This window comes from Neovison vison, chromosome 5 (assembly GCF_020171115.1).
Source record: "Neovison vison isolate M4711 chromosome 5, ASM_NN_V1, whole genome shotgun sequence".
NCBI lineage: Eukaryota > Metazoa > Chordata > Mammalia > Carnivora > Mustelidae > Neogale > Neogale vison.
Window position 1 is genome coordinate 69,903,298 of NC_058095.1, and position 24,558 is coordinate 69,927,855.

The following is a 24,558-nucleotide window of genomic DNA, read 5'->3' on the forward strand; positions in this document are numbered from 1 at the left end:
GTGGAGAGAGCCAGGGCTGACGTGTCTGTGTGATCCCTGGCGCGATAATTGGGTGAACGGACGATAGGTCGGACACGTGTATGGATAGAAGGGTGGGTAGATGCAGAGACAGAGAGATGAATGAATGAATGGCTGCGTGGGCGGTGAGCCGCCTGGCGAGGGGCGGGCCAGTCGAGCGCTCAATCACAGCCCCGGGGCGCGGCGCCCGCCGGCTACGCTCTGAAACCGCCACCCCCCCACCCACCGCTGCCCCTCCCCGGGCGCTTAATTTCGTGCCCCTAGGGCTCTGGAGCTGCTCCCGGTGGCTGCTCCCGGACCGGGGCAACGAGGGGCTGCGCCACCGCCGCAGGGCTCCGCGCGACAGCCTTTAGCGCGCAGGCTGGGCTGCCCCTCGGCCGCGGGGGGAACCTGGAGGTGCGGTCCCGCCTCGAGGCCTCGGCCCCGCTCTTCTTTGTCTTGGCCCATCCTCTGCCGTCTCCAGCTTCGGGTAGCCCTCGCCGCGTACTTCTGGGCTTCTGCGGATCTCCGAGTCTCAGATCCCAGCCCATAGGCGTCTCCCCAGCCCAGCAGGGTCCCCCAAACCCAGTGCCTCTAGGACCGCGGAGCCGGCAAGTACCAGGATCTCCAAGCTGCGTCTCCGGTGCGCGGGGTGGGGGGGGCGCGGGATGTAGGCCCCCTCGTCTCCGCCTTCTGTCCCCGCCCCTCCTCCGCCACTACTCTTCGCGCTGCGCCCCGACCCCAGCGTAGCTTGTTCGCGCCTTAAGCGGCTCTTCTGCGGCGGTGCTGTCGCCGACACCACGCGGAGCCCCCGCTTCCCGCCCCCCGCGCCCGCCAGGCCTCAGACCCGCACGCAGAACACAGCCCTACGCAGCCACACACAAGACCACCTGCAGACACGCACCACAGCCTCTCGTCGACCCACAGCCCTGCACAGGCGTACTCCCCCCTCCACGCACACACCCACAACCCCAGCAACCGCAATCCCACTCGCAAACAAGCCCACACAGATACACAACACCCCTGAGACATACTCGGGCCCACGCAGACACAATCCTATATACACAGACACACAGCCACTCGGACACACGCAGCCCCACATGGGCGCAGTCCCACCCACGCAGTCACACAACCCTCTATAAATGATCTCACACAAGCACAACTCCACGCAGACACCGCATCACTCAGTTCCTCTGAGACCCAGCAACACACTCACAAGCTCGTAGCCAGACCCCCAAACCCCGTGACATTCATACGTAGGACAGACCAGAAATATACAGCCACACCGATGCACACACGGACCTAATCGCGCCGCCAAGAGCTCACTCACGGGCTCGTAAGTCACTGGAAAAATATTAAAGCATTTCCCTCCCTCCCCTTCTATCTCTGACACACACGCGCGCGCGCGCTCGCGTACACACACACGGAGACACTCACCCCCGCCCCCAAAGCGCCGCGGAGCCTCCTAGCCGGTGACCCCGAGCCCCCGCGGTGAGAGCCGCGGGAGCGTCTCCCCGGCGCCCCCTCCTCCAGCTCCCTACCCGAGCTCACCACTCCTCCCCTCGCCTCCTCCCTCCCTGCCCCCTCCTCCTCCTCCCCTCCCCCGCGTCTGGGGCGCGGGCTGCGCGCAGCCAAGCCCCTCGTCGCGCGCCCCTCCCCGCGCGCACCCCGCGCCCGCATCGCGCTTGCCGAGTGGATGCGGCCACGGGGCGGTCTCTAATTACCTCCTGTCCCCCGGTGGCCCGTGAATAATGGCTACTGAGGGCGCTCGCAGGGGCTGCTGAGACGGAAACGCGGGGCGCGAGAGGCGCGGCGCGCGCGGGAGCGCGAGGGAGAAAGGAGCGAGCCCGGTGCCGCCGCGAGCGGCGGGCGGAGAGAAAGGAATCGTGCGAGCGCTCACATTTTTTTCTCCCAAGGATCTCATCTGGCCGCCGCGTTCTGGAAGAGGCGAGGGGGAGAGCGCGCGCAAGAGGAGGAGGAGAGAGACGGCGCGGGGAAAGGGAGACGGCGAGACGCGCAGCGCCGGCGCCCGGGAGATCCAGGAGGAGCCCGCAGGTATTGTTGGCGGCAGAGCTTTGTGTCTTTGGGGGGCCGTTCCGGGGCGCGAGGGCTCCCGGAGCCCCCAGGCCGCCGCCGCGCTCAGACCTGCCCCAAAGCCGGGGCTGCCGGCGGTGGTGGCCGCCGGCCGCGAGCACCCCTCCCGCCGCGCCGCGATCTTGGCTGGAGTTGCAGATTTGCCTGTTTGGGGGTTTTCCACGCCGGTTGAGGGAATCGGTCTTAGGAGAAGGAATTTCTTTTTTTCTTTTTTTGTTTGTTTCCTTTTTTTTTTTTTCCCTTTGTGTGTGTGTGTGTGTGTGGCCGCAGTTTGGTTGTGTTGGGGACTTCCCCCTCCCCTTTTCTCCACAATACACTGATGAGAGGTCTGTGGCACTGGTGGAAGGCAGGGGGCTGAGATGGCGGGGTTGGTGGCCGCTGATAGAAAGGTGAGGGACGCCGGAGACGGAAGGAGTTTTGCTCAAGTTCGCAATCTGCGCGCTGGAGCCGGTCCGGCCGGAGAGGGCCGTCTGCGCACCCTGTCCTGCTCCGGGCAACCGGTGGGAAACTTCCCGAGTGCGCTGCCTCCCCGGGGACTCGGCGCCCCCGACGCCTCCGGGCGCTTCCTCCGGCCGCTGCGGCCCCTCCTCGCCGCCTGCGAGCGCTTAAGGTCGCGCTCTCCCCACCCCCGCCTTCCTCCCTCCCCCGGCAGCTTCCGGATCTGGACAGAGCTGGAGGAGCAGCTTCAAACACTTCCCCTGGAGACCCCTCCCCACTCCTCGCGCCCTAGCCTGCCACACGGCCCCCCTGCCCTGCACCCCCGCCTCACGCGCGCCGGAGTGGCCGGGCTGACAATGAAATCTCGCGCCTTGCCGTCGGGGGTGGGGGTCGTAGCTGGGTCTCTCTGGGGGTTGCTGACCCAGAGCAGGGGAAAGGGAGGGAGGACTTCTTGGGGGAGGGGCTTGTTTGGGTTAGAGACGTTGACGTCGGAAGGCGCTGTGCGGGGGAGGGGTCGGGGGCAAGGTGGGGTTCTCCGCCGGGGGTCGGGGATTCTAGCCCCTCTTGGGCTTGCTGATTGGATGGTGACTTCAGGCACGTCGGAGGGCCCCCCCAGCCTCAGCCTCCTCTCCGCAACTCGGCCTCCTCCCCTCCTGTACAATGCGGGCTTCAGAGGTGATCCCGAGGGTGATGTGTGTGTGTGTGACGGAGTGTTTGTCTCCTGCGATCCACAGCAGACGCTGCTCCCGTGACCCGGAGATCCGGACGCCTTGCCCCCTCCTTCAGGGATGGGGGGAGGGATAGGAAAGGGGAGGGGAGTGGTGGGAACTTCTCCTTTTCCCACTGGGGCCACAGGAGGGGACTGCTAGACCCGAGATTTTTCTGGGGACCGCAGTCCTGAAGGGGGGGTGCTGCTCAACGCCAAGTAGGGGTCGCAGGGTCAGAAGCTTCTCGGCACTCTAAGCGCCTAAAATCCTTTTGCTCCTTTGCGGGGGGGGCGGGGAGTGTGGAACGGGTTGAAGGGCTAGTTGAAGGAGTGGGGGCCGAGAAGAGTCAATGGAAATCTGCCTTAATTGGATTTCCAGGCGAGCGTGGGAGGGAGCTAAAGGGGGCGCCTCCTCTTTCTCTTTCCAGGGTAGGGAGCCATGCCCGGGGACCCCCAAGCTGGCAACCCAGGCAGGGGAAGGAAATCCTTCTTCCTACTTAAAAAGGGAATTCCTGGAGGGAGAGTGGAGGCACCTTGTGGGGGTGGGTGGTGGACCATTTTCAGGCTGTTCTGTGGCTTGGTCCAAGAATATAAAGAGTTAACCGTCCCCAGAAATCTGTCAGCCCCCACACAGCAGGGACACACTGTCGGACCCTTTGACGTGCTAACAGCGTGACACTGGCTGACAGGAGCTAGCAGATTCCATACTCTGTGCTTTCCTTCTCAGCAGCCGCAGGCAGCGGGACAAGACCCGCTGGGTGGTGCCTTGCTTAGGGACCTTGGGGGGGGGGAGCAGAAATCAGCGGAGGGAGGGTACAACAGCCAGGGAGCCGGGTTAGGGGTCAGGTTACGGAACTTGAAGTGGAATCGCCCTTGGGCTGGCGGGGAGGGGGGTGGTCTACACTTTGCCCCGCTCCCCACCTCCCCCCACCCTTAACCACCCACAGCTGGAGGCTTAGCAGTTAAGGGTGAGTGTCTGATCCATAGGCCAGACTGTAAGACCCCAGCAGCTGAGGGCCGACCTGGCTGAGGCCAGGGGGAGGCAGGGCTGAAAGAGACAGGATTGATTTCTGCTCCCTCAGTGGGCCCCATTATGGGACAAGTGCCCTGGTGTAGAGTTATTTGTGGGGTTGTCTCCCCCTCCCCCAGCCCCCAACACACATGCATTTGTTTCCTGCAGGTGAGAAGTGTTCCCTGCGGATCTTAGAGCCCTGGGGTCTGGCACACGACGGGCACTCAGCTTTGGCTGGACCAACACAGGAGTGAATGAATCCCTGATGAATGAATGAATAAATGAATGAACGAGAAAGGGGAAAGTTTCTCAATTGGAGGCATTTAGACATTTTAAAAAAAGAAACCTTCCCGACATATACATTTTAAAATGTGGTTCAGAGAAAACCTGAAACAGAAAGAGAAACAAGGTTACTGTCAGCAGGCTATGACAATGTTAATATTTTGATGTTGTGCTTCACAGTCTTTTTCGACTCCCGCCTTTGGTTTGTTTTTTGAAGACTTTGTGGCCATTCTCTGTATTCAGATGTATATCCTGCTTTCTTCCTTGGCGAACAGTAGCCTTTTCCTGTTTTGTAACCAGCATAAACACCCCGGTTCATATCTTCGGGCTTTTCCAATCGGGTGGACATGCCATCATTTACTTAATAGTCCCCTTTTGTTCAACATTCAGGATGCTCCTGATGAACGAGGTAGCGAATGTATTTGCACAGAGCACTTTTTTGTGTGATGTTTGAGCTGATTTCCTCAAAATGACGTGGCCGATGTTGAAGACTCCAGCATGCCTGCAGTGGAAGAAATGGGCTTCTCATTTTTCCAGAAGTGGGGCACTATTCGCTCTGCTTCCTCACAGTCTAGAACCTTCTGTCAGCACTGAAAAGAGCCTTGGCAGTGAATCAATCACCTGTCTGAGCCCCCTTCTTTGACAGGGGAGGAAATCGGGGCCCAGAGAGGGGAAGTGAGTCCCAAGGTCACACAGCAGCTGCTGAGCCTTGCAGCAGCCAAGAACCAGCTACTGATTTGCCATTGTGGTTTCTGTTTGTAGGAAGAGTTCCTAGGGATCCTGTAGGCTGACCTTGGCCATTTCACAGGTGGGGAGGGGGCTGAGACGCCAAGAGAGGAGAAGCACCAAGCTTGCCCTTGGCATTGTCAGCTGGAACACCAGATAGGCTCCTAAACCTGTCACATGCTTTCTGTGTCACGCACACTGGCCTTGTCCATGGATTCCTGGGCCACCGAAATTACTAGGCTGTCGCTGGCCGGTGTGGGCGCCCTGTTGCCCCTCCTCAAAACTCCTTCTTCCTCTTTGCCATCCCATTCTCCAGAAGGACAATTTGAGGATCCAAATCGTGGATCCCATGACTGTGCCCTTACCCCTGTGCCTCAGTTTACTTTTCCAAAGACATAGCTTGGGGTCTGTTCAGGAGCTTGATGGGAGGGGGGCAGGTGTTGGCCCAGATAGCCACCGTGGGGGAGCAGGGAAGGACCAGGGTCATCTTTAAACTTATTCTGATCTTAGATTGACCTCAGGAGGGCCCCTGGGGAGGAAGGGGAACAGAAGGAAGGAGAGGAGGAAGAGGAGATAGGGAGGGATTAGAAAAGAGGGAGGGGGGGCGCCTGGGTGGCTCAGTGGGTTAAAGGCTCTGCCTTCGGCTCGGGTCATGATCTCAGGGTCCTGGGATCGAGCCCCGCATTGGGCTCTCTGCTTGGCGGCGGGCCTGCTTCTTCCTCTCTCCGTCTCTGCCTGCCTTTCTGCCTCTCTCCCTCTCTGCCTGCCTTTCTGCCTACTTGTGGTCTCTCTCTATCAAATAAATAAATAGGGCGCCTGGGTGGCTCAGTTGGTTGGACGACTGCCTTCGGCTCAGGTCATGATCCTGGAGTCCCAGGATCGAGTCCCACATCGGGCTCCCAGCTCTATGGGAAGTCTGCTTCTCTCTCTGACCTTCTCCTCGCTCACGTTCTCTCCACTCTCTCTCTCTCAAATAAATAAATAAAATCTTTAAAAAAATAAATAAATAAATAAAATCTAAAAAAAAAAAAAAGAGGGAGGGGAGGTCAGGAGGGAAGAAAATGCAAAGAAAGAAAGGAGAGAGCTGGCCCCCACCCCTCACTGGGCAGCACCCGCCCCCCCACGCTGGGAGAGCCTAGGGGACAGCTCTCCCACTGCCGGTGTCAGGGCTAACCCATGCTGGCTGGCAGGAAAGGCTGGATGTCCAGGGTGGGCTCTTGGGAGAGCTGAGTGAAACAGCCATTGGCCAGGCTCTGGAACGGAAGGATCCAGACCCGGTGGGTTGCAGGGAGGCAAAACCTCCAAGGCTTGTGTTCTTGGGTTTCCCTGTGGGGCAGGCAGCATGGCACCCCCGGGGAGAGGGCTGGGGCCCTAGGTGCTTCTAGAAGGCAAGGTGATGGTGGCTTGTGCTTCCTATCCCAGGACAGGGACCTTCTGTTTCCCAATGCCGGGACACCAGTTGGCTGTGGAGGTTAAGCGCACCCCTCCCATGAGTGTGGGGTATTTGGGCATTTCTGCAGTGTGTGTCTGTGCTTTGGAACGCATTCGTGAACACACATACACATCCGTGTGTGTCTCTGTATGTGTGTCTGAGCCTATTTGTGTGGGGGTTGGTCTGCCTGCCAGCCTGGGTGTGTGCGTGTGCACGCGTGCACACACGCGTGTGCCCTTGTCCATGGGTCTTGGACCTTGTTTGTATATTTCTTAAGGGGCCTGTGTGTCTTCCAGCTTGGGCACGTGTGCCTGCATGCATGTCTATCTGTGTGTGTGTGCGCCAATCTGTGTGTATCCCTGTGTGTGCCACGTCTGTGGGGGTGTGCGTATGTCTGTGAGCCTCTGATCCCATTTGTGCATTTCCAGTGGGGGGAGAGCACGCCCCTGAGCTTGGGCACGTGCGTGTTTATGTGTGTGTGAGCACACACTTTCCCCCTAATGGCCCCAAGAGGGATCCAGGCAGCAGGCTTTTGTGCTCCTTTCAAGGTTGCGGCTGGGTGGGTGAAGGGGGGGCGGCCTTCAACTGGGAATGGGGGGAGGCAAGAGAAAATCTTAAAAGACCGTCTTCCCTCTGGTCTCCAAGGAGATCAGCCTGTGAAATGATCCGCACGTTAATTAAAAACGATTATATCCTGATTGAGCCATTCCTGCTTACATCCCCCGTCCGGGAGGGCTGAGACTGAGACCAGAGGATGGAGACTGGGGCAGGGTCTGGCTGCAGGGTGCAGCCCATGGAGGGGAGCATACCTGGGGAGGGTGGGGGGACTGAGTGGTCAGGTGTTGGGGTTCTATGCCCAAGGCAGATTTGAGCTTCTCTTTTGAATTTTAAAGGCCGCCACCACCACCAAATTCCCAGGGGCTGGTTGGCAGCCACCAGGCTCCATAGATCCCCACTTATGTGCCAGGCACTGGTCCTGTCATTTGCACGGATCCTGAAAGTCAGTGTTTGTGGTGATATGCTTGATGTCACAGAGCCAGGAGTTAGGGACCCCAGGCTGGACCCAGTTCTCTGACCCTAAGCCTCAGATCCCCCCCAGCCCCCACTACCTAGTTCCCAGCTGCCCCCAACTCCTATGATGAGGGGTCCTCCCTCTGCAGGACCTTGGGGACCTGAGATGTCAAGGACAGGCCTTCTTGTCTTCCCTGTCCCCCTGAGATTGTTCCTTCCTGAGGTCCAAGCTGCACAAGGCATAAGTCTGTGGTGTCCATTCATGTGGGGAGCCAGATGACTCGCTGGCCCTAGGCAGCTCTGGTCTGGCTCCTGTCACCTTCCCCATCCTGGGCAGGGCCGCCTCCCCTCCCTCTCACTGTTCCCCATAAAGTGGCTGACAAGGGGCGCCTGGGTGGCTCAGTGGGTTAAAGCCTCTGCCTTTGGCTCAGGTCATGATCCCAGTGTCCTGGAATCGAGCCACGCATCGGGCTCTCTGCTTAGCGGGGAGCCTGCTTCTTCCCCTCTCTCTGCCTGCCTCTCTGCCTGCTTGTGATCTCTGTCTGTCAAATAAATAAATAAATAAAATCTTTAAAAAAAAAAAAAAGTGGCTGACAATTCCATAGCAGACCAGCCACAGGTGCCCCTTAGTGCCTGCAGCTGGCCACCGTGTACCCATATTCCTGAGTATGTGCCACCAAGACCTTTCTGGAAAAAAATCTGGGCCTTGTCACACTCTGCCTTACTGATCTCACCCTCAATCAGCCTTGCGAAGGCTGTGGGACTTGAAAGTACCCGTAGTAGTAATCAGCCAGGGCCCCTGGATCAAGTGTTGTCTTGGTTTGTAAGTGATAGGTGCTTGTGGGAACTGGTTTAGCTCTGCATGTGTGGAGACCCAGCTGTCCAAAAGGGTGGCCCCCTGCCTTATCCCGTCCCGCTCCACACACCTATGTGCGCCCAGGCCAGGCTTCTCAGAGAGGAGGACACCCCGCTTTAGGGCAGCCACACCCAAAAGCACGTGAGAGCGCTGGCCACAAGCAGGGACTTTTTCCTCTTCTTCGAGCCTTAGTTTCTCCTTTGGGCCATGGGGGTCATGCTCTGTCCTGACAGGACTGCCAGAAGAGTAAGGAAAACCAGGTCAAGTTTGTTCAAACGTCTGCCAGCACTGGGACACACAGAGGGGCTCAATCAGTGTTCATCTGTGCGTCTGTCCGTTCAGGGCACCTGTGTGTTAATGCGGCAGGGGCCTTGGGTTTGCTGGCTTCTTGGGAGAGAGACATGTTGTACTCTTTCCATGCTTCCTGGGAGGCATCCTGGGGTTGAGGTGACTGTCATTTCAATAGAAACCTTCAGGGAGCTAAGACTTTCATAGGAAACCCCCCCCAAAAGCATTTCAAAGGTAGAGTGTCCGGGGAGAGGGAGTGGATGGTACTCCTGGACCAAGTTTCACATTCTGAGGGGGACCTTGTCCAAGGGGAGGGTGCCAGGAACCAGAAATGATGTCATTAGAATGAGGCAGATGGGACCCAAAAACTCAGCAGCCACTTGTTCCCAAGGTCACAATTGGAAGAGAGGCGGGCAGATGTTCCTTATCCCCCCAAAAATCCCTTGAGCTGAAGCACATAGAGGCTGTGCCCACCGCAGGTCACCCTGCAAGGTACCACCTCCCGGGAGCACTGTGAATCCTGGGATATCTGCTTTCCCCAAAAACCCTTTCCCAGGGCCTGAAATGACTCCTTTCGTCACAGCCCAGGGTCAAAGCGTTGAAAGCCCTGCTTAAAATGCAAACCTATTACCTTGTGGGAGTGATCAGAGGCTGAACTCATGTTTGCATAATGCAGGGGCCGGCAACCTCTCAGTCCCGCGGGGCCCATGGGCAGAGCTAATGAGGGGGCCATCTGGCCTTCGCGGGGTGCGGCCGCTCAGCTCTGCCAGAGCGGCATCTGGGACTGTAGCCCGGCGTGCCTGTCACCCACCTTCTTAGGAACCAGGATTCAGATGTTCACATCACGCCTCCTGGTTTGTGCCTCTTGACACCTAATCCAGCCACCCACCTGTGGCCAGATTCAGACACGCGTGTGTGCGCATACACACACACGAGTGTGAGCCCTGCCCAGCCTGTCACCTGAATAGAGCCTAGGGGGTTCTACAACCGCCTGCTGTGCCCGGCCTTGAACCTCAGTCCACAGGGCCCTGAGAAGCATGCACGGTGCCAGCCTCATGCCTAACCCACACTCGCCCTGGCCCTCGTTAGTGGTCTTCGTGGTGAGGGTGTAGGAGCTCTCACTGAGAGCTCCCACACAGGGGTGCCGCAGCCTGGCTGGGAACAGGTCAGCCTGACCCGTCTTCTACACGCACGACCGACTTCCCACAGCTGCTGCCATTGACGGGGCTCAGCAGGGAGGGGCGGCAGCGGGCATCTGACGGGCACCTGGTTTTTAAGTCGAGTTTCATTTCCTTCAGTCCTTCGTTCAGCGTTCAGCAGGCGTTTGCTGACAGCCCAGATGAGGCACATTCAGGCCATGCCCGGGAGAGTCGGGGGTGGGCCTCCCAGCCAAGGGAATGTGGACCCTGGGTCTGGAGGGGGAAGCGTTTGACCACAGAAGGGACTGCAGTGCTGGACAGCGAGCTGGTAGGCCTAGAGGCACGAGTCAGAAGAGATCTAGAAGGTCAGAGGTGGGAGACAGAGGCAGGAGTGGAGGCTGAAAAGGAGCCTGGGGCCTTGACTGCCGGGAAGGGTTTTATCCTGGAGGCAAGGAGCACAGCTGGAGCCCAGGCTTGAGGTGGAAAATGAGCCCATGAGGTGAAAAGGCAGGGAGTATCAGAAAAGCGCCCCCCACCACCCCCACCATGGGGCTTTGTGACCTTCGGCCTGCTGTGAGCCTTTCTGGGCCTCCATGCCCCCCCTCAGAACCGAGGCCTCTGATTCTGAGTGGTGGGGTCTGACCCGGCCCTCCTTGCATGGAGCTATTCCTGGACCTGCTCCCGAGGGAAGCTGGGGCCTGACCCTGCTTCCAGACTCCTGCCTGGGTTCCGAGCTGCTCCTCCCATCCCTGCCTGTCTGAGCCCTGGGAGGGATTATTACCTCTCGCTGGGGAAAGAGGTGGAACTCCTCAGGGACCAGTAATTAAAGCCCAACAGATTGTAATTCCCTAAAAGAAGGCTCGGCACGGAGAGGGAGGAGTAGTACCCGGAAACCCCACAGAAGACAGGAGGAGGAGGAGCACGGGGGATGAGGGCGGCCCGGGGCCCAGGGTGATCCAGGTGATATCTGGAATCCTGTGACTCAGTGCGGCTTTTCAGCAAGGCCTCCCCAGTGCTGGGCCCTGAGCACTTGATTATTTCCAGTCTTCATCCCCTTCCTGCGGGGCATAGGTCCTGCCCTCCCCATTTCACCGATGAAGAAATGGAGGCAGCAGCCCGTTAACTCAGGCTCCAGGCCCATGCAGAGCATGGCCCTTCTTGCTGGATTTCTCTGGTGGGGAACCCAGCAGGGCAGACCTTCTGGCACCCTACCTGAAACTCCCCATGTTTGGGGTCTTCTATCTGTGGGAGGAGCAGGAGAATCATGGGTCATACCGCGGTGACTGAAGGGAGTCGGCCATCCCAGGCTGACGCTGTCGTTCACTTACTTACCTGCCCTGGGATGCCAGGCAAGAGCTGCTCTTCTCCAGGGCGTCTCCTCATCGGTAAAAGGCTTGGATAATCTTAGGGTTCCTTGTAGCCTGAACCATTGGATTGGCCAGTAGGGCACATCCTGACAGCGGAGGTAAGTAACCGTGAAGAATTTCTGCACCCGCCCTCCGTCGTTCATCCCAGGAGGACTTTCTGAGCCCTTTGCCGTGTGAGGGGGGCTTCAGCTCTCACGTGCTAGGGAAAGGTGGGTGAGGGGATCAACCCTGTGTGACAGGAGAGAGGCCCAAGACCAGGTTCTGCCCCTGCACTAACTCCCCCTACTCTGCCTTTCACTGCCCCCACCCCCTTTCTGTGACCAGACCTCCCTTTCTCCAGGGCTTGGGAACCCAGACCAGAGATTGTTGGCTGGTGACGCCCTCAGACGGGCGCTGTTGGACCAGCACAGGGTCTTAAAGATTTATTTATTTATTTGGGAGAGAGAGAATCTCAAACAGACTGTACGTTGAGCGCGGAGCCTGTATGCTGAGCGCCGATCCTGACGGGGGGCTTGATCCCATGACCCTGAGATCACGACCTGAACCAAAACCAAGTCTGACACTTAGCCCCAGCTGCGCCCAGGGTCTTAAATACAACTTGGGATTTCACATTAAAAAAATCTACTTTTTGTTTCTCTGAAACTAAAAACCCGCACGCCCACAGGGGGCTGCAGACAGAGCCGACACGGGCTGCCACCTTCTGCCTGGTTCGGGGCAGAGTTGCCCCCCTGCCTAGCCCTCGGTTCTTTTTTTTTTTTTTTTTTTTTTTTTAAAGATTTTTTTTTTTTAATTTATTTGAGAGACCGTGAGAGAGAGCATGAGCGAGGAGAAGGTCAGAGGGAGAAGCAGACTCCCCATGGAGCTGGGAGCCTGATGCGGGACTTGATCCCCGGACTCCAGGATCATGACCTGAGCTGAAGGCAGTCGTCCAACCAACTGAGCCACCCAGGCGCCCCTAGCCCTCGGTTCTGATCCCGGCGTCCCGGCTTTCTCCACTCTTGGGCAGATTCCATCTTTGAACCTTATCCGTAAAATGTCAGAACTGAGGGACTGATTCCAAACTGTGTCTTGAAGGTGTTTTCCAGAAATTCTCCAGGCAGGGGAAAAAGAAAAAAAAAAGGTGGCCCAGGTGCAGGAACTGCCTGGGGAAACATAGGGAGGTCCAAAAGGGCACAGGATACTTGAGAAATACGGAGCTTTCCTTGCCTGCTGCCTGCGTGCTTGGTGAAGCCTGAACATGAGGCCAGTTGGACTGTCTTGGTTCCATAACGTGATTCATTCATTCCATTCACTCCGAGGGCCCTGGCAGCATCCCTGACTAGTGCACCATTGTGGGGCCTTTTCTCCTTTCTCTCACTGGATGGAGAAAAGCGGAGGACAGAGAGGTGAGGTGACCTGCTCTGGATCCCAGCAAGGGCGGAATTTGGACAAGGGCTCCGATGCTCGGTGACGGGTCACAGGGGCTCGTTCTGATCTAAGACGCTCTAAAAACTGCCTCTTCGGTGAGCTGCCTTTTCCTGTGCATTTTTAAAAATGCTCTTTTAGTTAATATGCGGGAGGGATTTCGATGTGCTCGTACATAACCTTTTGCTGAAGCGACAACGTGCTATAAAAGGGTCCCAGGAGAGTTGGTGTAATTTGGGCTGTGAGGGACAGAGAATACCAATGCAGACCTCTCCAGAAGGCCCGCTGCTCCTGGGAGCTGGGATGCTGGCGGGGGCGGGGCGGGGGCGGTTGTGGGGGCTCACCTCTCCACCCCGAGTCCAGGCCTCCAGTGCCCTCCCATCTTGTGCCCGGAGACCACGTGTTGTTCAGATCATGCTGGACTGTTTGGCCTTTTTTATTCCCTCACATTTTGAGTGAGCGTCTCAGTTCCTAGAGAAGGAGGTCTGGAATGGTGTCCAGGATGCAAAGGGACCGTGAGCGGGATGGTGGGACAGACACAGGAGCCCGTTTGTAGGCAAGAGCTGGCCAGTTGGTGAGGTGGTAAGGCAAAAGGGTCCATGCTGAGGGCAGATTGAAAGGCACCTTCAAGGTCTGTTCAGCATTTGCCCTTGGTCCCCAAGGATCCCAAAAGGGGGCTTGGGAGGTTTCAGTTAATTGAGGCTGATTCTAAATCAGGAGGCTTAAGAAATGGTAATTACCGTCCTGGGGGAGCAGACCAGAGCTACCAGTGCTGCTGGGAGTAGAGATCGTGGATTCCGGGCCCCTTGCCTCTCCCACACACCTAGAGGCTCCGAGACCTTCCGCCCAGAGGCATCAGGGCAGACCTGGTTGCAGACCAGGGGCTGCTTCCTCCGTTCCTGTGTGTGGGCTTGAGGCATGGAGGTATGTTCCGTGCCTGCGTGTGTGAGTGTGAATGTGAGCATGCCCATGTGTGTGCTGGTACTGGGCCACCTCCAGGCCCCTTACTTCCTTACCTGTCCAGGGACAGAGAGAAGAGAACCCCCCAGGCGGATTCTCAGCAGGGCATGGGCTTTGGGACTCCAGAAAGCAGTGGTGTGGACACAGGTGACAGCGCATGGTTTGGGTTCTACCCAAAGAGGAACTTGTGTCATTTAGAGTTGCCCATAGGAGGCCTGGGATGCTCCAAGGGGCCAGGAGTGTCCCATCTTAATAGGTGAGCAGAGGCCAGACGTCTGTCTGTATCTTTCTGTCATTTGCAATTCCTTCTAAGCCCAAGTCCTGGCACGGGGCATCCCCTTCCCCCAGCTGACACACAGCAGTTCCCAAGACTGTTCCATCTTCCTAAACCAGACTCACTGGAGGGACTGACAAAGGGCTTCTGCCCCCTTGAACTTGGCCTGGAGAGACCCAGGGGATGGGTGGAGCTGAAGTGGAACATCTCTAGATGTGGGGATGTGGGGATGAGGTTGATATTGTGTCACAGTGTGTGTGACGATGAACTCGTGTGTGAGTGTCTGTGCCATGTGTGTGCATGTGTGTGTGTGCCGTGCACTCACATGGGGAGGGCCGCAAGCGCGGAGTGTGAGTGTCCATGTAGAGAGTGTGCAGTGCACGTGGCTCTGAGCCGAGGCAGGTGGGCTGGGGGCACAGGCGTCTGCACTACGCAGGTGTTCACCATCAGATGCGCACGAATGCACTTGGGCCGGTGGATGTGTTTGTGGCCAGGGTGTGTCTGTGGGGGTGCGTGCAGAGCCCCTCCCACCACCGCCAACTCCTTCTGGTCCGTTTTTCCCCACCCCAGACCCCCATCACCACCTTTGCCCCCGGTTCAGAACTCAGGGGCTCCCAGTTGCCCCAAACCCCACGCCTCCACTTACAGGGAACTTGACACCTGCCAGTCCCGGTCTTGACCTCATCCTTGCTCTGGGCACAAGAGCAGGCCCAGCATGTGGCTAAGGGATCTCAGGAGACCATAAAGACAACAGCAAAAGAGCAAGAGGTGGCCTCCTGGTCACTACTCAGCCCCTCCCTGGAAGGTCCTGCAGGAGGTGGGTTTCTGAGTCTCTGAATCCCTGTCTACCCTGACAGGGAGTCCTTTCTGGAGCTACCATGGGCATCTCCAGAGATGGCATGTTTTGAGAACGTGAGAACACGAGACATGGCGCTCTGGAGACAGGATGCGAACATTTCTAGAGAGGAGATGGAAACCATTTAAGGGGAGGCACAATTTTGAAGAGGAAGTGGCATTTTGGGAGATGAGGTGTGAACATTTCTGGAGATAGAGGAGGGCATTTTCTGGAGTAAAGTTGAAGTCTTTCTGGATTCCAGACATTGCTAGAGATGAAACATTTCTGGAAATGGACTATTTCTAGAGATAAACTATAGAACCTCTAGAAATGGAGTGTTTTTGAAGATGATGCAGGAGTATTTCTGGGAATAAAATAGGGCATTTCTGGATTTGAGGTATTTTTGGAGCTGAAGTGGAACATCTCTAGAGATGGGATGTGATATTTCTGGAAATGGAACATTCTTGGAGCTAAGATGGAGCCTTTATACAGAGCAGTGGCATTTGTGGAGATGGATTGTATCTGAAGATGAGAGAGGATTTTTTGAGATAAGATGGAACATTTCTGGAGATGGAACGTTCTGGAGCTGAACATTTCTGGATTAGAACCAAGCATTTCTGGAGAGGAAATTTGTCATTCTCAGAGGGTACCGAAGATGGGATGTTTCTGGAGGTGGTGTTTTCTGGAGATGAGGGGGCCATTGCTAAAGCTGACTGCCTTTTGAGGAGTAGATGGGGGCGTGTCTCTTAGGGGGCCCAGGAACACCCGCCTACCTGTGACCTTTGTTTCGCAGGAGATGGGCCTGAGGTCCAGAGGAGAGGCTCCTGCCCAGGCCCACTCCTCCTGTAAGTGGCGAAGCAGACCTTCTGAGGACCTTTCCAGAACAATCCCTTCCCTACCAGCCTTGTGCTGTCGTCCTCCCCAAGGGAGGCCAGAGCCCTCTCCGTCCTGTTCTTGGGGTCCCCACCCCCATCCTTGTGGGGCCCTGGCAGCCTCCAGGCTCACTGCAGTGACTGAATGGTTAAATTTAATTTAATTCAATTTCTTTGGAGCCATCTGAGGCTTGCTCCCCAGCCCGCTCTGCCAGGAGCCTCCTCCCTCTCTCCAGCCAGTATCCGACACCCCCCCCCCCACCTTAAAGCAGCCCTGAGGTTGGCCTTGCTTCAACAGAAGGAAACAGGGGTGGGGGTGTACAAGGCTGAACATGGGTGAAGGCCAAGGTTCCTGCTCTAGCCTAGGCTGATCATCGGTGGGGCATGGGGGGAAGGTGTGCCAGGCCACCTCCCCCCAACTACAAGGAGGCGGCCATAGAGGCCTGTCGCCACTTGAGCCGGCCTGGAGCCCCGGAGTAATTATTTCTCTTCCTTAATTGAAATTTCAGCCTCAGTGATCCTGCCTCAGAAGTGTGAGGTAGGGGAGGGCGCCTGGTGGGGTGGGAGAGGGTGGGGAGCCCTCTTGCCTGCCCCCAGAAGCTGGGAGGCAGTGCCAGCTTCCAGGCCCCAAACTCTGGTGGTGAGCATGGGGTGGAGGGCTGCCACTTGGGGAGACGGGGGCCAGGGTGGGGGGCATTGCTTCGGGCCGGTTATGGCAAACTGCAGTTAAAAAGCTGAACCTTTCACCTGATGGCTGGGGAGAAGGTCGAGAGGAAGAGGACGGCTGGCCTGAGGCAGGTGTACGATGGGCGGCCGCCTGTGTTGACCGATTCTGAGCCAGGGTGGCAGGAGGGAGTGGGCAACCGGGGTCGCGGGGAGCCACTGCCTCCTCCCAGATCTGGCAGGGATCTGAGGGGGTGGCCTGGGGGGCTGTGACTCAGGCGGGGCAGGCCATGATGGCGGCAGGCCCAGTTCCTGGTTCAGGCCTGGGTGAGGCAGCTGGCCTGGTGGGGTGGGGTGGGGTGGGCTGTGGCTGGTGGGGGCAGCTGAGGAGGCTGTTTTCCCAGCTGCGGTCAGGCTGGGCGGAGCATCCGGGCTGGGCGCTGGGTCACCACACACACACACACACACACACACACTCTCTCTCTCTCTCTCTCTCTCTCTCTCCCCACCCCCCTTTCCTCTCTCTCTACCTGGGTGGTCCCTGCTACCCCACAGGGCCTGAGGCCTGTCTGCTGGTGGAAGAGGGGGGCAGTAGGAAGCAGGGGGGCAGGGAAGCTATGGGCTCCAGACAGGCTAAGGGTCCACCCCTCCTTGAGCTTCTGAGCAGCGGCTCTGAGGTGCTCATGTTAAACTTCCAGGCTTTCAGCTTCTGCCCACATTTGTCCAGACTCAGGCCAAAACAGGCCCCATCACAAGCGAGCAGCTGAAGCCGTCCCCGCCCCCAGGCCCTGGTGCTTGCCCTCAGGGTCTCAGTCTTTCCCAACTGGGAAATGGGATTTGTGGTCAGCTCGTTTTCAGGGCTGAGAGAAGCTGCCAGGTGCTCAAGACCCCAAGCCCAAGCTGTCCCCGCTCACTATGGTTATGAAGAAATGTGCCTCAGCCTGAGCAGGCCAGGCCGGCCCCCTGTGAGCAGTAGGAGCCCAGGGAATGGCAGCGCTGTCATCTGTGTTGGGACTGACACTGTGTTTTCCCCGCACCCAGAAGTGGCTGTCAGGGGAGCTCCCCGCCTGGGGCCTCCTCCACCCCTGGGAGGGCAGGTTTTGTGACAAGGGAGGCTAAGGTCTTTTGGAGTAAGGACAGGGCCGGGAGAGGAATGGGGAGGTGGCTGCCTTTTCCACTCATGTGGCTCCCACGCGCACACACTGGGCATCACACATCCTTAAAGAGCTCTCCAGAAAACCCACTGAGGTGAGAGCCTTGCTCAGCAAGTCTCACCTAACCCCTGGATGGCAAAGCTCACAGCCCATCTTCCGTGGGAGGGATGGAGGTGGCAAGGGTCTGTGGCTGTTCTCCAAGGAGAAGAGGACAGAAGCAGATGCGTGGAAGGGACAAGTCAGCTCCAGGGGCTGAGGAAGGGAAGAAGGTGCCACCGCATTCGTAGTCCTTTTCTTAGAGAGAGAGAAGGAGGACAGACGCTGGGAGAGATGGAGGAGGGATGAGGATGGCAGAGACAGTCTGGCAGCAAGGGTCGGAGTGGAGGGCCCTGGAGCCGGAGCTTGACCCAGCTGCAGAATGGCTGCCACTTGCCTGGGTCACGGCCCCCTTGGGGAGCTCTGTTCTGGCTCAGCTCCAGGCAGCTCCAATACCTGCCCCTTCTCCTGACCTCCCGCCGCCATGGGGGCCTGCCTTGGCCCACTGCTTGGGGATTTTGAGGCCTTAAGCCTCCACCCGCCAGGAGCTGGGCTGCGTTCTCCTGGCAGTAGGGGAGAGGGAGTGGAGGGGAGCAGCAGCAGGGGCACCCCAGAGGCCACCTGGGGTGGCTCCCAGGCGCCAGTCTAGCCCCGTCAGTCGGTTGCTGAGCTGACCTTGTCACCCTGGGTTTAGAGAGAGGGCAGCCCCTCCCCCACGAGCACAGAGCCTGCAGAGCTATCATGAGTCACCTTACGGTCACAGACAACTCCCTTTACCCACTGGGGGGAAGCAGGAAGCATCCCAGAGGACGTGGGATCGCTCACCTGCATGGGTCAGACCCCGTGCTGCTCTGGTGTCCACCTGGAGCCTTGGGAGACCCTCAGGGACCTCCGTGTTTAGGAGCAAAGAGGGTGTGCAGACACAGAAATGCATACCTTTGTAGTCCTGTGGCCAGCGGCTCCCATCCCCTCCTCCATCCAGAGAAACCCTGGAGATCCCAGGTACCAGTGCTGTGCTTTTTTCCTCTGCACCACCTTCCCCAGGTTCTGAGCCCTAACCTGGAGAATTAGGGTCACTATCCCCCGTGATGCTCCACATTCACCCCTTCTCAGACTTGGAGATGGCCAGCCTGGAGAGGGACCTGACACTGTGTCATGTCTGCCAGGAACCGCCTCCCACCCCTACCCCTGCCACCAGAGAGTGGAAGGACTTACACGGGGCTGCCTGGGTTGGGATTCGAACCGGCAACCTCGGAGCACAGCTCCCAGGGAAGAGAGGTTCGGGCAGTGCAGGCCTGTGGCACAGTGCTCTGGGATTTATTTCTGACCCCCCAACCCTTGGCCCACCTTGGCAGGCCTCAGGGCAGACCCCGTCTCTTGGTTTTCGCTCAGAACAAAGCAGCCTCTAGGAGATGTGCCAAAGCCAAAGCTTCAGTCAGAGCAGGTGAAAGGGAACTTTATCTCTGTCTTTTGTTACTTAAGGAAGGAGTTCAGGGAACGGATTTGCCTTTGAATAGGGAGGGAGTGAGACCAGGGTGGGGGGTGGGGGGTGAGGGGGGTGGGTACATGCTTAAGGATAGGGCAGGGGCTGACACACCTGAGACCAGATTTCTCGCTAATCCGCTAGAACATCAAGAGCCTGGTGGTCATTTTAGTATTCAACATGCGTGGACACACACACAGGCACACGCTCTCACACATACACACACTTTTATGCACTCACACGTGTCACTCCCGTCCTCCCCACCACCCTCTGAGGTCCCCTCCAAGCCAGGAAGCAGAGGGGGCGGAGGAAGGAGAAAGGGAAAAAGAAATAGAAAGATTAGTGGGCAGAAAATCCGGCTCCGTGGGGCGGGCTCGGCCACCTTCCTGCACAAGAGAGGATCTTCCCTCCCGGGCCCCTCCATCACCCCATTAATAAGATGGGGCCCTTGTTCATGAGTTCTGCCGCAAAAAGGGAAGAATCAAGGACTTTTCAATAAGAGAGAACTCCCTGGGTGGTTTTGAATAGTTGCTTTTTGTGTGGGCAGTGAGGGACTGGTCCTTTCCTCGGCGCCCTGCCCTGCCCGCCTCACTCCGCTGCTCCCTCCGCGTGCTCCTGGGTCTCCAGATGGATGAGCTCGTTTCTTGGGAGCCGGGGCCATTATTGTTCCTGCCTTTCCCTCCTGACATCCTCAGCTTTGCAGAGGCCATGGGCAGCCTTCATATCTCGGGAAAAGTAGAGAATCCCCAAGGTGATTATAAAAAGGCTTAAACCTGGGGAGTAGGGCCCAGCGTGGAGCACCTGGTCCCTGTCCTGTGCCAGGGAAACAAAGGCACGCTCCCCACATCCCTTCCCTGGGTGCTGGGCCTGCTGGCCTCCACCAAGCTCACGGCCATCGCTGCGGTGCCAATAGAAGGGGCGTGAATGGAGGCGAGGCTGGCCAAGGGGAGATGACGGTGGAAAAGGAGAGAGACAAGCAAGTCCGTTTTATCAGACGCTGCATATCTTAGGAAAGCACATTTCAGCTCTTTTGGCTTTTGGCAAGCTGGTCCTACCCTTTAATTTTCTAATAAAAAGGAATTACGTTTGCTGAAAAGGCAGTAACCAGCTTCATGTCAGTGTCTCTTAGCAGAGACCATAATTCCCATCTTGGGTGCCTGCCGGCTCGGGTCTAGGGGATGGGCTCCTGTGGCCAAAAGTAACTCTGTACGGGGACCCCGGGGGCAGATGGCAGGCAGTGCTGTGGGCTGTCCACCCCCAGCCCGGCCTCCAGCCATGGTTCCAGGCTCACCACCAAGGCCCCAAGACTCATAGCAGACACTTAATAAATATTTGTGGCATGAATGAATGCATGAATTCATATTGCTGAGGCCTGGGGTAGCTGGCAGGATGCTCAGAGGGTTGGATCTTTGTCGAATGAATGGCCGCATGAGTGCACGGATGAAATCTGTGCTCTCCGGAGTCTGAAGTCACCTATCTGGAAGGGCTTACCAACCCTGTACCACTCGCAGCTCCCCAGCCTGCCCCCGCCCCACAACCACACCTGGCACTGAATTGACTGGAAACTTGCCAAAAATAATCTTTTTAAAAAATATGTGTTTATTTTATTTTATTTTTTTAAGACAAAACAGAAGTGTGTAAAGTTAGAACTTCAGGTCCCTAGAGCTCCATGTCCGAGTCCCCAGACTCAGAGGCAGGGGCCCCATCCTTGAGCCCTTGCTCCTTTCCCTGGGAATTCTGTGCCTTGAGTCCACTTTGGGATTTCCTCCAGGGGGACCCTTCCACACACACTGTTCTGTAGTCAGTCCTCCCCTGGCCCGTTCCCCAGCCTGGGCCACAGGAAGCACACAGTAGGGCCTCACGTAAGTGCCCTGTCTCTGCAGGGTGGACATGGGGACAGCGTGACAGCGTTTTTTTGCTGTCACAAATACCTTCATTCCAGTCCCAGTTTTAAACAAGCTTGTGTAGGCAGAATACGTACCACAGGTGGGCACTTGATCAATGGTAGCCTTTGTGATTTGGGACAAATCTGGACTTGGTTCCATGCCCCAAACATCTCTCATACCCCTTCGGTGTACCAGGGACCCCCGTGTTTCCAGAGGGGTGGGGAGCCTGTCCCTGCCCCCCCCAGCAACAACATCAGGAGCCCAGCTGCCCCGCCCCTCAGCAGCCATCACTGCCAGCACCTGGGTACTGTCAGACTGATTTATGCCACTGGAAATGCCAGGGCATGTTGGCAAGCAGATCTCACACACAGCATCCTTTCTGGGGCTGACCCCAGTGTGGAGGCATGGAGGCACCCTTCCCCGCCCCTCCCTGCCCCACATCCATGTCCCAGGCACTGTGTGCTCTACTTCAGCCAGCAGACGGAGCATCCTGGGGCTCATCTGGCTGGGCACTTGGGAAGAGACACACAGAAATGCCCAGCATACCTTCCCTGGGCCTGCCCAAATCATAGTCCCTGGGGGTGGTCTGGAATTAGAACTCTAATAAACCCCTTGGGGACCGCCGTGTGCCAGCCTGGACCAGGAACCAATACAAGGCATAGCAATATCAGGGACATCTTTTAGGGTGACCAGGGCCTGGTCCTTTTTGCATCTGGGCAGTGGGAGAGCTGATGGGCTCAGAATGGGGAGGGGACCAGCAGGAGATATTGCTTCCTAAGATTCTGGTTTGGGTGGTGACATAGGTCACCTTTTTGTCCCCTGCACAGTTCTTGGCATACAGTGAATGCTGAAGAGACTTTGCTTACAGACACTAGGGACTTTGTTAATGGTGATGCTTGTGTCTGTGCTGACTTTGGGGTCCCGTTGGGACTGCCAGGATCACCCCCTTTCTCACTGATAGCCAACTTGTCTTGAGGGGGGACCCAGTTGCAGTCTGGAGTATTGTGGGTTTCAGGTTCCCCATGGTTCAAATATCAGCCCCTCTGCCCTGGGTGACCTTCCCTGAACTGAGCCTCTGTTGGCTGTTCTGTAAACTGGGTCTGATCATCTTGGCACACCCAGGGTGGTGACCATGAGTGGTGGTAGCCAAGGAGGCGAGCCCCTGTGCAGAACCGGGTCCTTACCAGGTGATTTCCCGAGGGTGGCCCTGGTGTAGTTTTCATTCCAAATAGTTTTTTAATTACAAAAGACGAAACGTGATGGTTGTTAAGTAGAAAAGGAAGTAGTGGAGGTACATGAATCGGTCTGAGTTGCTCAGCACAGAGGTTCCTTGGAGGCCAGTACTTTTCCTTATCTAATGTGCGCCTTTGGATGGTGGGGGGGGGGGCTTGCGCGTGCACGCGCGAGCATTTGTGCACACGCACACACACTTAAATCTTCATAGCGAGCCTACTGTGTGTGGAACCCTGAGGATTTAGAGACGACTCGGACCCCGGCTCTGCCTTTAGGGGGCGCTCTGGGTCCTGTTGGGGAGACTGATTGGAACCTGATAAATTAGCCTTTGATGGGGAGCCCGCTGTAAGGAGATGAGGTAAGAGGGGGTGCACAAAGGCAGGAACTCACTGTGGGTGGGGGGTGGGGTCGGGTGGGGGAGCGGCAAGGGCTTGGCGGGGTCGCAGATTTTGAACTGGGCCTGCACAAACGCTTCGAAGTGTTTAGGTAGAGAAAAACAGGGGAGCGGGAAGAGCCCTCGGGGAGAGGGAGGGAGGTGGCCGGGGACACGCGGGCTTTGGGATCCCGGCAGGACTGCCTGGCTCGGCCCCTCCGTGCGAAGCCACCCGTGAGAGCTTGGCGACGGCGCGCAGCGTGTGTGCGCTGGGGACGGGGCGCGGGGGGGGCGCGGAGCCCTGGACGCCAGGGCCGGAGCCTCGGCTTTCTTGAAGTCATGGGAGCCGCCGCCGGCTTTGAAGCAGGGAAATGACCTGGTCCGGTGTGTGTGTTTGAAAGCGGCCGCCCTCCGGCAGAGCTTGTAGGAGGGTGAGGGGGTCAGGGAGCCCCTCCGGAGGCGCGTGCGGTGGTCCGGGGCGCCGCAGAGCAGCGCTGGTGGCCGGGACGTGGCCGGAGGAAGGGCGGGCCTGGCGGCGGGGGTGGGAGCGGCAGTGCCGCCGGCGATTGGACGCGGGCGGGGAGGGCGGGGTCTGGGGCGAGGACCCGGAATGGACCGTGCGCGGCTCCTGACGTGGGCGGGCGCGGCGTGGGGGGGCGGGCTGGCGCCGCCTTCCTCCCGGCCCAGGCAGCGGCCGGCTCCCAGCTCGGGGAGCGCCTGGCCCTCCGGCCCCCCATTACCCCTTTCCGGGCAGCATGCCCTCCACCGGCACCTGGCAGACCCGCGCTGCAGACAGCAGCGGGCGGAGGCCTTTGTGCTTTCCAAGTCCTCCTCCAGGGACGCGGGTGATGACCGAGCCGGCAGATGCCCCGCTGGTGCCACTGCCGCCACCCACCACCCTCTGACGCTCAGCTGGTCCCCAGAAAGAAAGACCTTGTCACAAAGGGAGGGAGGGAGAGGACGCGCTTCCGCGACGCAGCCCATCTGGAAGCCAACGTTATTTTCCCGATTCAAGGAAACATCTGTTCATGCCTCTTCTTTTAGAGAGAGGCAGGCAACCGACCCAGGACAAGGGAAGCCGCCGGGCTTGTCCCTGGCGCTGGCCAGGAGGGTGGAGAACGTGGCTGAGCCCAGGACCCCCGCCCTGAGGGTTTAAAACAAACCACCACCGTTCTATGCCCGATTTCCACCCACCTGCTGCCACTTGGCCTGCCTGCCTGCCTCTATCCCTCTGTGGACTTCTGGTGCTTCCTCCACTCCGTAGATGCCGGTGGCTGTCACCGCCTCCCCTCAAGTACAGGGCTCCTGGGGCAAAAACTGCACCCTCCCCCAGAGTGCCATATGTGTTTATCGAGGGACCCCTTCATTATTTCTCACACACACAAGCCATGTTTTTTGAAAGATATGGCTGCCAAACAAACTGCATTTATTACATAATGATTAATTCATTGCCCCCATTTCTTATTAATCAAAGACATCCATAACTGCCTATCTGAGCTTTGGGTGGGGGAGATAGCCAGCAGGGCCTCGAGCTGACAGCCTTCTGGCCCAGAGCAGGGGGACTGCTAGATTTGTGTCACTGTGGCCTTGTTTGGGAAAATGCACAGTACCCCTGAGGTTTCTAGAAGAAATAGAGACAGCTCACGGACCCCCCGCACCTCGCCTCCCTGAGCCCTTGGGGCCACCTGGGATGCTTTATCACCCCCTCTCCAGCCAGCTCTGAGCTCTGGCTGGCTGCTTGGCACTAGGCCACTGGTTGACCGACGGCTTGGCAGAGGATGAGGGAGAAGGAGTAGGCTTGTCCCCATCCCTGGAAGCTGCCATTAGCGGCAGCCTGGGATGGAGATGGGAGCCTGGGCTGAGGTCAGGACTGTTGTGGGCAGAGCTGGAGGGTGGATGACCGAGCACTGTCCTGGCAAGCTGGTCCTGGACACAGAGGCTGAGAATCTTGGAGTTCCAGAGCATTTGAGACTCTATCCTCTCACCTTCTAGGGGGTATATCAAGCTTACGTTTTTAGCTCTTGGGATACATGAGAA

At 57.9% G+C, this 24,558-nt stretch overlaps 1 protein-coding gene across 4 annotated transcripts in view; it reads left to right on the top strand.

Annotated features, from left to right (window-relative positions):
* Positions 1-24,558, top strand: part of RAI1 (retinoic acid induced 1) — a 118,327-nt gene that overhangs the window by 36,952 nt on the left and 56,817 nt on the right. For 2 of the 4 annotated variants that reach the window (XM_044249289.1, XM_044249292.1), the window contains exon 2: positions 1,914-2,052. The gene's annotated coding sequence lies outside the window, so the exon portion shown is untranslated. Of the gene's footprint in view, positions 1-909; positions 1,334-1,464; positions 1,489-1,913; positions 2,053-24,558 lie in introns of those variants that run through there. The other 2 variants (XM_044249290.1, XM_044249291.1) reach the window with 2 other exon arrangements.